The following is a 13023-nucleotide window of genomic DNA, read 5'->3' on the forward strand; positions in this document are numbered from 1 at the left end:
AAACTGCAGCTCGCTGGAGGGTGTCAGCTGCATAAATCATTTCTAAAACTTTTGGTACAAGTCAAGCCCCTTTCTCGTGTTGCTTGCTGCTGTGTCTTCTCACCATCAAAAGACCAGCAGGATGGCATGCAAGTGTTTAAATCCACATACTTTGCTTTTGTTGTTTAGTCTATACTTATCACCACCATTAAAAGGCAGCAGGTGCATAAATACACTTTTGTTTACTCCATGTAGTTCTGAGAGAGAGAGGTGTACCATTTTGATTTTCCTCAAATACATTAGGCTAAGAGCGCAAAGGTCTCTCTTACACTATCTCTCTCTCTCTCCTCTCTCTCAAACACACACACACAAAATAATATGCTGTTATACTCCCTATAGCTCCATATACAAGTCAGAAACTAAGCTTTTTTTTGCACAGGCCTATCTAAAGGTTTAATGGTCCCACCTAGTGATCAACTGTAAAAATAACAAATTTTACCTCTTCCCAACAGAAACCACACAACCACCACCAACCATCAAGAATGCATGATTTTTATGGTGTCATGGCTTTGCAATCAAAAAATGTCGTTATAATGGACAGTCAATGAGGCAAAACAGCCACGAACAATAAATGATTGGAGAAAAAAAAATAGCAAAGCCAATGTTTTTACTAATCGTTGACATCCCAAGAATGTGATAAAAAAAAAAAAAACACAGCCACAATTACTTTTATATTGAAAATAAGTCATTTGTTTGTTTTTTTTTTTTTCCCCCCAAATCAGTGACATCAATTTATGAACTTGGCAACTAAAAAGTTAAAATCTGTGGATTTTTTTAAAACAGTTTGGTAGTTTTGATCAGGACTGAGGTTGATTAATAGATTTTATGCAAAAAAAACAATTGTTTTTTAATCCGATACATTTTTACAGCAGTTTAATTGAGTGGATGTTTTTCATCCCGAGCCATAACGAAAGGATAGTGAAATTTTGAACACATGCACAAGTGGGGTAAATAGCCGCAGAAATATAGTTGGAAATGTGTAGGCCTATATAATCTGCATTACAATGAAACTAAATATTATATCAAACAGTATTGCCCCTCTTTTTATTTTTATTTTCATTTTTAACATATTAATAGATTAATTGAATAAAAGACCAAAGATTACCTGTTGATTACACCGAAATGAATTATATTTTTATGTTTAACAGCTAAAGAGACATCAGAGCCAGCGGCAAATGTCAGAAGGACTAGCCGAGTTGAGTTAAATAGGCGCTGTCTTTATTAATAAAACGCATATTTGAGTTTAAAACACTACCTCTACATTCTTGTCTGAAATACTTTAAAAAATACATTTCAGACACGATAACAGTAATATTTAGAAAATTATCCGAAAATAAATGGTGGTTGAAATCAAAATGCTGCGTGAACTCAACTGGCAGAAGCCCCTCCCATGACGCGAATTCGCATCTGTTGTGAAGTGAATTTCACATGCGAATGAAGCGAATAAACTCAAAATGTTCAAGCGTCCAACACTACAGTGACTGTGATGATCATAGGTGAGCTTTGAGTCATATGACAGAGCATTATCCTTTGTCAATATCAACAGTGATCACTGGAAATTTGTGGTGAGTAAGGGGTGTAAAGTCTCGTATGTCGCTAACTCAGTTACCTGGATTTTATTGTTGACGATTTGGCATGATCTTGGATCGTTTGTTTCTTCGAAGCTCATCCTAGACTTGCTGTCATAGCAACAGGTCCGTAAGCTCAAAACCTGCTCGGGGAGCAGGCTTATTTCATGTAAACAGGATTAGATGGGAGGCTTTATAAGCGGAGGAGATAGGGAAGTCTGTTGCAGCCATGTCTTGTCCGTTTTTACGCGAGCAACCTGTTGCGGAAGGTGCGAGAATAATTCGCAGAGCTTTTCAAATTAACCGGGTATTGCGGGATAGACAGGATCCTTTAGCCCAGCCCGAAAGAGTAATTGTTGAGAGATACTGTTTTTCTCGTGAGGGTGTCATTTACATCATGAATTTGTTGGAACCCACACATTAAGTGGTTCAACACGGAGGAGTCGGGCTTTGACAACTGCACAGACTGTGTGCATAGCCCTGAGATTCTTTGCGAGTGGCACTTTCCTTTATACTATTGGAGACGGAGAGAACTTAGTGAAAAGTGCTGTCTGTCGTGCCATTCGCAAAGTTTACCTGGCACTCAAGCAGTTTTTAGGGGGGTTTTTGTGGTATTCCTAAGCCACTTAAAACCCCAGGTTGTAAAGCAGAATTTTTTCGCTATTGCAGGTACATTTATAATCGTTAATGACATGCAATCATGACGATGCCAAAAAAGTATGACTAACAGTATGTGTCATTCAGGCTTCCCTAACGTGATTGATGCCATAGACTGCACACACATCCTCATCAAGGCCCCACCTGGCCCAAATGAAGGAGATTTTGTGAACCGAAAGGGGGTTCACAGTGTAAATGTGCAGGTAAGTTACTATTACAATTTATAATATTCCAGATTAGTAATTTATTACATTAAAAAAAAGGAATGAAATCAAAAAGTATGCAGTTGACTGACTAAAATCTCACAGATGGTGTGTGTGACTCTATGTTCCATATCACAAATGTGGAAGCAAAAATAGCCAGGTCCATATTACAAATGTTGTTCCTTCAGAGAGTCACATTTATGCACATTATTTGAACGTGGTAAGGGAACATAAATGTCAAGCTCACAGTATTACACACACACACACATGCTGAGCCTAACAAAACTGCATGTTTCCATTATACAGGGGATTTTGATGGGATCCTGCTTGGAGACAGGGGCTATGCCTGCAGGCAGTATTTTATGACGCCCTTCCCTGACCCGAACACTGGACCACAAACCCGTTACAATGCAGCTCTAGCCGGGACAAGGGCACGCATTGAAATGACCTTTGGGCAACTAAAGGAAAGATTTCAGTGTCTGAAAAGTCTGAGGGTTGCACCTGACAGGGCCTGTGACATAATTGTTGCATGTGCCATATTGCATAACATCGCCACTATCAGAAAGGAGAGGATCCCTGTGGTGGGGGTGCAGCCTGATGATGACCTCCAGCCAGTGCACTTGGACCAACCTAGTGGCAGAGCTGCACGGGACAGAATTGTGGAACACCATTTTTGAATGTGTAATAAAAGACGACAAATATGCTTAGTTCCCGGGGTTTTATTTAAACAATTCTTTATAAAGAAAAGCCAGCAAGTCATCTTTTGCCTGCAATTAGAGATAGTAGTATTGGTGACTTTACATAACTATGTGTCAAATGGTGTATTAGCACTTACTCTGAAGGTCCTTTTGAAGCAACTCTATCTCTAGAGCATTTATTTTTCTCTTTTTCAAGTTGTCAAGTTCAATTTCTCCTCTTAATTTGCGTTTTTTTAGCTCAAAATACTCAATTTTTTGTTGAAGATGCAGTTTATAGAGGGAATGGATGTCACCCTGTCATTTTGTAAAAGAAAAGGGAAAAAAAAGGTCAAAACATGCCTCATGCAACAAAAATAAAAAGTAAAAGTACAACACTGTCCACCTCTGTATTAGTTCTTTGTGCAGACTCTTCTGCAAGCCTTTCTGTAGGACTTTCTCTAGGTGTGGACTCCTGCAACTCAAATTGCAGACAGAAAGAATAGGTACACAAGAATAGGTACATACAAATTAGTGTAAAGGTATTTATGCACTTACTGTACAGGTTCTTCCTCCAAAGGACAGTCTTCTGAGAGGGTTTCTTCACTGTCCTGTGCAATGGAAATAAATGGGTATTACAGAGTGTTGCACTTTCTTCCCTTTATGCAAGTTAGAAAAAGAACACAACTTACTGCATATGCTTCTGCCACCACTTGCATGGGAACAGGTAAAAGTGTTTTGGTGTATTATGTAAAACTGCAAAAAAGTGGGGGGGGGGGGGGGTTGTCATTACAATTAACTACACTGTAAAAAATATAAAGTGATCAATAACTCATGGCAACCATATTTTGTATTAACTAAAAGTTTAGAAGTTTTCGCTTTCACAAAGAGTTGAAATGACTGTACTCCAGCCATTCATGGATTATACTTCATTTAATGCAGCAACAAATAATTTTACAGTGTACTAAGAGAATTGAAAGCTCATTTAGCCTACCAGTAATGAAGGTGTTGCTGCTACTGGTCCCTGTCTTTGGGTCTGAGGAAGAGCTGCCCCCAGGGATGCCCTCCACAATGGTGCGGTTTTCATTCAATCCGAGGGCCAGCTCCTCTGCTGGGGTATATTGTGGTGGTGCAGGACCACCACCGTTTTTTTTTTTCAGCCTTTTTTCTCGGTGGCTGTTATAAATAGACAAACACATCATTTAACAGTGGCTTTTTAAAAAAAAAAGGGAAAAAAGTGGCTTTTTAAAATAAAGACAGTATGAATTGAAGGCTACCATTTTGTAGAATATTCTTGTATTTCACTTTTACTTGTTCCCATGTTCTAGTGGGTCCAGTGGTGGCTCTGACATTAAAGAAAGTAAATATTAAAATTATTAAAATGCAAAAAACACATACTGTGGTAGAAAATGATAGAAACATCTACTATGGACAGCACTTACGCATTTAATTTGTCTGCTACTTTTTGCCAGCCCTCTCTCCTGGCTTTTGCAGACTTTGAGGTGTTCCCTGTCGTTTTAATTAACGACTCGAATTCGGCATAACCTTCCATTAAAAGCTCTTGTTCTGCTTGGGAGAAAAATTGGGCACGTTCTTTGGCCATGCTGAACAGCCAATAGCAGCGTTGCTGATCAATGTTTCTACTATCGATACATATCCCCTTTTAAGCCAACACATGAACGCGCAATTAATTTAGATAACTCAATCCAGCGATACTAATCATACACAACAGGTGTGTTTGAAGAACCCAATTAGCCGTATCATGATTAGCACGATGATATCATCTTGGATGTGTCATTTGATCTCGGATGTAATAAGCGACGTACAAAGAACGGGCCCCTGAACATAAGACTGCAATATAGATTTGAAAGCAGATAAAATGCATGTAAACATTGCTGATTAAAACTCTCACACATGTTGGATTTCCATGTTTTATGGGTACTCTTCACAGACAGTGATTTCGTTTTACAAACTGTACATTCTGTCCTAAACTCAAGCCTCGCAGAAAACTGTCTGCAATTAAAAAAAAAAAAGATTTTTAGCATGCTTTCGTCCTCATAGAAAAAAAATGTCCTTACAAGAAGAAAGATTCTGGGGATTACAATCCCTGTGGGAACACTTGGTTTCCACCGTGTAGGGAATACCTGAAACACACACACACTTTTACTTTAAACAGTAACACAATGTGACAGTAACATTTTGGTTTTGGTTTCCTTTTGTGGCCAGTATCTTTACACATTGTCTGGACAATAAATATTTTACATTTAACGGTATTCAGAACAGTACAAGAATGAAAAATAAATTATATATGAAACTATAAAATAAAACACAAATTGGGCTATAGTGGCATTCATTATAAACAGCATATTAATGTCAAGCAAAACTGAAATGGCAGCTGACCAGCTTTGCTCGCACCAATGTAAGAGATACAGAAAGAGAGCAATTTAGAGAACAATCTCCAAACCGGCAAATACTAAGGCAGTGATAACGTTTAACTTGAGCAACAGATGGCCCGTGATGCACACTTTCACACAAATTTATAATCGAATCAACAAAAGAGACAGATTAACATTGACACGTCCGAGCGGGAAGATCACCAGATCTCCACAGTGTGATGGTCTCTTGACCTCAGGACTGTCCTCCCCCCTTTCTCTATGCATCCCAAAGAAACATTTAAAAGTACAAAGGGCAACTATATTCCCAAATAATGTGTTATGTCTTATATATGCTTGATGTGTTTATTGTAACCTGTGAAGTTTAATAACTTTATCTATTGAAAGGGGTTATAAAACATTGATTAAAGGTACTTGTGTATGCAAGATATGCAAAGTTTGGTGCTGAAGGAATAGTCATGATATTTGAAGAACCTTGGTGTGAATGAAAATTTGTTATGAACAGTGTGCCTTGTATGACACTTTATAGATATATTAACAAAATCTTGCAAAGATGTTCCCCACGTGACAGGTAGAACATTAGGTTAATTTATGTACTGAAAAGGAACCGTACGGGGCATGGCTCTGCCCTGCAGTAGCCTCTGATTGATAGACCACACTGTGGGATGGACCAAATCAGCTTGTTTAAAATACAGTGACTGAAGTAACTGGCTTGAACCGCCAAACAGCTTGACCTGCTGAAATGCGTACTCCAACACGCGGCTAGCATTCTTGCCATCCAGAATTCTCAAATACCCCGTTGAAGCTTTGTGACTCTGCAGAAATCTTCAAAGTCTTGCAAACTCAACGAACTCTGAGGCTCCTATGTAACCAGGCAACCGACCCTTCACTACCTAGGGCTCTCCCAAAAAGACGTCATCCTAACGACAGATAGGCAACCAATCAGAAGTGTCGGGATTCCCTGAGACGAGCCACCGCTCAGCTTTCACCAAAATTCAAGTAAACAAACAAAGCTTCATCTCTTGCTGAACTGGTGTGACTTGATCTTAAGCAGTAAAGATGAGACAAATGTCTGCTTTGTGATTCTCTCAGGTTGCGATCTAAGAACTAATAACAAGTACTAGAATTTTGGGACTTCGGTCAAACTCCATTAACTCTGTTCCTCTGAACTCTGTGTGTGTGTGTGTGTGTGTGTGTGTGTGTGTGTGTGTGTGTGTGAGAGAGAGAGAGAGTGTGCCTGTGCTTTTGGTAGTTTTAGTTAATGTATCCTTAGAGTAGCAAATAAATTCTTGTTTCATTAGAAATAATCATTGTCTTGAGTTGTGTACTTTAAAGCTAAACTTTTGCCCAGATCTTGTTACCTAGCTCATACCTGAATAAATTATCACTAGCATGGATTAACCTGTGCCCAAGGGATAATACAAATATCAAAATTGTTAAGACAGATTTTAATGTTTGCTGGAAGAATGGTTGATCAAGTGTAAACTATCAATTTTGAATCAAGTTTAATTAAGCTGATTTTAATCTTCAGATTCAATTCCATTTGAATTTGAAAGAGCTAATTTACTACAAGAATCAAAAGGTTTCCATTTATGCTGATTTTACAGCGGACCTAAAATAAAAAGTGTAACTTATGTTTGGTTAACTGCATTTTAGTTTGAAGATGAATGGCTGAAATGTCAGGCAACGCTAGAACAAATGTTGTTTGTGTGTGTGAGTCGCCTGTGTGATCAGATGGATTTAATCAAATAAAGATTAAAAGGAAATAAAATGCATAAAGAGTTTCACAAAACGAGCGTAGCTTATACTTGTTGAACAGTGTTTTTTTCCCTTTTGTTAATCTTCTAATTATATAATAGCCTATTATATATTTTGTGTGATCTTATTTTATTCCTTTTATAGACAATTTCAGTTTTCTCCTTTCACAGAAGCGCTGCAGGTGCATGATGCGATGATTGAATCCTCATGGTCTTGTTTATGCTGCTATTCACACATACACTAAAGCCCTGTATAAAAAAAAAAAACGCATTCTATTCTGAGACTGTCATTGTTCTTGAGATCGACACTGTCTCTGAGACTGTCATAGTTCCTGAGACCGACACAGTCTCTGAGACTGTCATTGATCCTGAGATCGACACTGTCTCCGAGACTGACATTGCTCCTGAGACTGTCAGTTCCTGAAACCGACGCTGTCTCTGAGACTGACATTGATTCTGAGACCGACACAGTCTCTGAGACTGACATTGATCCTGAGACCGACACTGTCTCTGAGACTGACATTGATCCTGAGACCGACACTGTCTCTGAGACTGTCATAGTTCCTGAGACCGACACAGTCTCTGAGACTGACATTGATCCTGAGATCGACACTGTCTCTGAGACTGACATTGCTCCTGAGACTGACACTGTCTCTGAGACGGTCATTGTTCCTGAGACCGACACTGTCTCTGAGACTGTCATAGTTCCTGAGACCGACACAGTCTCTGAGACTGACATTGCTCCTGAGACTGACACTGTCTCTGAGACTGACTTTGCTCCTGGGATTGACACGGTCTCTGAGACCATCATAGTTCCTGAGACCGACACAGTCTCTGAGACTGACATTGTCTCAGAGACAGTGTCGGTCTCAGGATCAGTCATAGTTCCTGAGACCGACACTGTCTCTGAGAATGACATTGCTCCTGAGACTGAGACCGACACCGTCTCCGAGACTGACATTGCTCCTGAGACCGACACTGTCTCTGAGACTGACATTGCTCCTGAGACTGAGACCGACACCGTCTCCGAGACTGACATTGCTCCTGAGACCGACACTGTCTCTGAGACTGTCATAGTTCCTGAGATCGACACTGTCTCTGAGACTGTCATAGTTCCTGAGACCGACACTGTCTCTGAGACTGTCATAGTTCCTGAGACCGACACAGTCTCTGAGACTGACATTGCTCCTGAGACTGAGACCGACACCGTCTCCGAGACTGACATTGCTCCTGAGACCGACACTGTCTCTGAGACTGACATTGCTCCTGAGACTGAGACCGACACCGTCTCCGAGACTGACATTGCTCCTGAGACCGACACTGTCTCTGAGACTGTCATAGTTCCTGAGATCGACACTGTCTCTGAGACTGTCATAGTTCCTGAGACCGACACTGTCTCTGAGACTGTCATAGTTCCTGAGACTGAGACTGACATAGTTCCTGAGACCGACACTGTCTCTGAGACTGTCATAGTTCCTGAGACCGACACTGTCTCCAAGACTGACATTGCTCCTGAGACTGTCAGTTCCTGAAACCGACGCTGTCTCCGAGACTGACATTGCTCCTGAGACTGACTTTGCTCCTGGGATTGACACGGTCCCTGAGACCATCATGGTCCCTGAGACCATCATAGTTCCTGAGACCAACACTGTCTCCGAGACAGTCATTGATCCTGAGACCGTCACGGTCTCTGAGAATGACATTGCTCCGGAGATCGACGCTGTCTCTGAGACTGACATTGCTCCTGAGACTGAGACCGACACCGTCTCCGAGACTGACATTGCTCCTGAGACCGACACTGTCTCTGAGATGTTCATTGCTCCTGAGATCGACACTGTCTCTGAGACTGTCATTACTCCTGAGACTGACACTGGCTCTGAGATGGTAATTGCTCCTGAGATCGACACAGTCTCTGAGGTGGTCTTTGCTCCTGAGACTGAGACCGACACCGTCTCCGAGACTGACATTGCTCCTGAGACCGACACTGTCTCTGAGACTGACATTGCTCCTGAGACTGAGACCGACACCGTCTCCGAGACTGACATTGCTCCTGAGACCGACACTGTCTCTGAGACTGTCATAGTTCCTGAGACCGACACTGTCTCTGAGACTGTCATATTTCCTGAGACCGACACTGTCTCCAAGACTGTCATAGTTCCTGAGACTGAGACTGACATAGTTCCTGATACCGACACTGTCTCTGAGACTGTCATAGTTCCTGAGACCGACACTGTCTCTGAGACTGTCATAGTTCCTGAGACCGACACAGTCTCTGAGACTGTCATAGTTCCTGAGACCGACACTGTCTCTGAGACTGTCATAGTTCCTGAGACCGACACTGTCTCTGAGAATGACATTGCTCCGGAGATCGATGCTGTCTCCGAGACTGACATTGCTCCTGAGACTGACTTTGCTCCTGGGATTGACACGGTCCCTGAGACCATCATAGTTCCTGAGACCAACACTGTCTCCGAGACAGTCATTGCTCTTGAGACTGACATAGTTCCTGAGACTGACACTGTCTCTGAGACTGACATTGCGCCTGGGATTGACACGGTCCCCGAGACCATCATAGTTCCTGAGACCAACACTGTCTCCGAGACAGTTATTGCTCTTGAGACTGACATAGTTCCTGAGACTGACACTGTCTCTGCAACCCATTCTCACTGCCAAGGTGTCAAAAACTGAAGCATGGTCAAGTGCCTTCCGCGTCACAGTTGCGACGCTGAAGTTACCCCTAGGCGTCACTATTTCGACGATCAGGGAACTCCATTGATTTTAACTGCGTGCCTTATGCGTCAGAAAAAGATGCATAAAGCAAATGAGCCTAGAATAATAGCCTAAACGTCCTCGCAGTTTTCTAAAGCTCTGGTAAGGAATAAATATTAAATTGATTAGTTTTCCTAGGTCAGTTTTTATGCATAAATGTAATTTTTGTCTATAAATCCCCTATTTCATATTTTCTGTAAAGACTTTTATCTGGTTATATAGGCTACCTTCAGCCACTCCTAAACTTTCAAATCCACAGCACGTGTGTTTATATATTATATAAACCTTTGCGTTTTTATGATGCATAATTAAATTATTGTGTAGACCAACTGTGTATTCTCTCTCTCTCTCTCTCTCTGTGTGTGTGTGTGTGTGTGTGTGTATATGAAATATTAAAACAATGAAACGATTTATTTATTTATTTTTTTATTTGTAGTTTGGAGATGCCCAGTTACACTTATGTCGTTAATTATTTTATTTGTACATGCGTAATGTATTATTATTATTATTATTATTATTATTATTACTGCTATTTGCACTTTAGGCCTTTTTTTTTTTTTTTTTTTTACATCTGATGCCAGGGACATTAATAAATTAATAATCAGCTCATTAATGTTGTCTGTAAAATATTATCAGATTAACCTGCTTTTACAGCTGTGGTTCTTATTATGTTGGCCAATCAAAAAAATACCGTGAAACTCATACAGACAATAAAAAAGGATATTTTTACGGAGTAAAATTATAATTGTTGGTTTATAATTAAGAAATTTAAAATACTGTATTACAACAAAAAAAATATATAAATAAATAAATAAAATAAAGAAGCAATTTCACCAATAAAGTACCCCCCCCCCCCACCACCACTCTAGCATCCCGCGCCATCCACTGCTATATCTCGTCCTTTGACACGGTAAATTATGGGACAAAAATTACATCATTTAGTTAAAGAATGTCAGATTCTGGTTTCACTGCACTTGTGCATTATGTTCAAACGTCTATCAGAGTAGTTATATATATATTTTAAGAATAAAAGCCACACCCAAACCAACTGACAGGTGCTAATTTATATGTCTATGGTGCTAATGACACATGAAGTGTCTTGTTAGCATGTTAGCTAATACTTTATAATTTGAGGATTATCACATACTTTATGAACTAGGATTTGTGCCAAATTAATGGTATACTTTTTATTATTTACATCCAATATCGGTCTATGTGTTAATGCGCATAAATATATAATTTATATAAGTGTAACGTTATGTGTTTGTAAATATGTTCTAAATAATATGTAAATTATGTGTGCTTATACTGTATATGTATTTATACACATACTGTAATAAGTCCAAGAATGAAAATTCATTCAAAGGAAAATTATTTAGTATTTTAATTAATTAATGAATGAATTAGTATTTCTTTCACATATGTGAACACCTGCATTATGTCATGCATTCAAGGGAATATTATCTAATTTTTTTGTCCACACCACTACAGCACCAGATTTTTTTTCTTCTTCCATCGAAAACTTAAATTGTGCTGTACTAAATGATTGAGAGATCTGTTAATAGGTTAAGAGCTTAAAATGTTTTAAACCATAGCAGTTGTCTGCACTTTGTTTGCAATGTAATCTTTTTTTTTTTTGTATTTTGTTTTTCATTTTAGAGAAAAATGACAAAACCAAAACAGAAACCCTGTCCTCACTGCCAAGCACTCAACAATATCAGCTGCAAAACATGTAAAGCATGTTGTGCTAGTTTACCCCTAAGAAAGAGAGTTAAAAACATTCAAAAGCATATCGAGGAGAGTGCATGGATGTCGAACACTAAAAAACACAGAAATGCTGCTCGTGTGGTTGATTCGGCCCGCATTGCTGTAAGTCAAATGTTCAGCAAATGTATTCATATATATCACTATATATTATCTTATGTTCACAGTGTACTGTACTGAAATGAATGAGGTAACGATATACAGTTATTCAGAGCACTTATTATTTACTGAGTATTGGTGAAGTGAATGCTTTTGCCAATCCAGGTATTCTCATATTTATAATTCATGCATTATATGTTAATATAAGCATATATACCTGAATAATTAAATTGTAAAATTCTGTTATTTTAAAAATGTTATTCTTAATTAAACATTTACTAACCTTATTTTTTTACTTTGATATTGCAGTTGATTTGCTACAGAATTGTCTAAAGTCACTACTTAGCATTATAAATAAGTTGATATTTATTCTGTTATATGTCTCTCTGTGCATTTGTTTTACAGGTTAAGAAATTGGAGGTACTAGGCTATAAGCCAGTTCTCTTCATTTCGAAAGAGAAAAAAAATGGGTTTGTAGCTGAAGTCATCACTTCAATGGGTCCATTTGCAGTTGGACCACTTCAAACCATCTTTGAAAGGATGACTAGCCTTTATGAATTTTTTATTAAAAGTAAGTACTTTGTTCACATGGTGTACAAATGCTCTCATGTTTTCAAACAAATATTTTCAAATTTTCTTTAAAGAAATTTCTCATAGATTACCAGAGGATTCAAAGCCACACCAGTACTGCTGAAACTGTTTGCCAGCACCAGACTTCCTCCCTTCCTCCAACATCCTCCTCGTTTGACACTCTTCCTCCTCCATCTTCCTCCTCCTCCAGCCTTCCTCCAACTTCTTCCTCATTTGACACTTTTCCTCCTCCTTCATCTTCCTCCTCCTCCAGCCTTCTTCCTCCTTCCTCCACCTTCTACACTCTGCCTCCTCCTCCATTGTCTTCCTCCTCCTTCCTTCACCTTCTACACTCTTCCTCCTCCTCCAGCCTTCCTCCAACATCCTCCTCGTTTGACACTCTTCCTCCTCCATCTTCTTCCTCCTCCAGCCTTCCTCCAACATCTTCCTCATTTGACACTTTTCCTCCTCCTTCATCTTCCTCCTCCTCCAGCCTTCTTCCTCCTTCCTCTACCTTCTACACTCTTCCT

General features: G+C 39.5%; 1 long non-coding RNA gene and 1 pseudogene across 1 annotated transcript; both read left to right on the top strand.

Annotated features, from left to right (window-relative positions):
• The first annotated feature begins 1836 nt into the window (after positions 1–1836).
• Positions 1837–2491, top strand: LOC122143753 (annotated as a pseudogene).
• Positions 2492–10929: 8438 nt separating this feature from the next.
• On the top strand, positions 10930–12713 carry LOC109070942. The gene is made up of 3 exons (XR_006159351.1): positions 10930–10970; positions 12329–12494; positions 12581–12713. It is a non-coding gene; the product is annotated as an uncharacterized LOC109070942 (long non-coding RNA).
• Positions 12714–13023: the final 310 nt, after the last annotated feature.

The sequence above is a fragment of the Cyprinus carpio genome, unplaced genomic scaffold, assembly GCF_018340385.1.
Source record: "Cyprinus carpio isolate SPL01 unplaced genomic scaffold, ASM1834038v1 S000006502, whole genome shotgun sequence".
NCBI lineage: Eukaryota > Metazoa > Chordata > Actinopteri > Cypriniformes > Cyprinidae > Cyprinus > Cyprinus carpio.